Source organism: Elephantulus edwardii, unplaced genomic scaffold (genome assembly GCF_000299155.1).
Source record: "Elephantulus edwardii isolate Elephantulus edwardi_28Jun2011 unplaced genomic scaffold, EleEdw1.0 scaffold00127, whole genome shotgun sequence".
In the NCBI taxonomy this organism is placed as follows: Eukaryota; Metazoa; Chordata; class Mammalia; order Macroscelidea; family Macroscelididae; genus Elephantulus; species Elephantulus edwardii.
The window spans coordinates 8645429-8646102 of NW_006399877.1; positions in this window are offsets into that span (position 1 = coordinate 8645429).

Sequence of the window (674 nt, forward strand, 5' to 3'; positions counted from 1 at the left end):
CAGGTGACTCGACGGCACATAACAACAACAACAACAACAGCTCTGACGACTGCCTTCTGGTCCAAGTATAGGTTTCGCATCAGCACGATCAAGTGTTCCGGGATTCCCATTGCTCTCAGAAGCAGCCACAGTTTGTTATGATCCACACAGTCAAACAACTTTGGGTAATCAATGAAATAAAAATAGACATTCTTCTGGTATTCCTTGCTTTCAGCCAAGATCCATCTAACATTAGCTACAATATCCCTAGTACCATGGCCCCGTCTAAACCCAGCCTGCACTTCTGGTAGTTCTCTGTTGATGTGCTGTTCCAGTAGTTTTTGGAGAATCAACAATTTATTCGTTGCAAATACATTTTACGAGAAACATAAACGCAGACTATACACATGATAGGAATCAGATCGATTACATCTGTGGAAAGAACTGCTGTTGAAGCGCAATATCAGCTATGAAAATTAGACTTGGTGCTGATTGTGGAACAGATCACCAACTACTCATATGTAAGTTTAAGCTGAAGCTAAGAAAAGTGAAATCAAGCCCATAGGAACCAAAATGTGACCTTGAGTCTATCCCACCTGAATTTCAGAACCATCTCAGGAACAGTTTTGAGGCCTTGAACACTAATGAGCAAAGACCAGATGAGTTATGGGAAGATATCAAGAATATCATCCAGA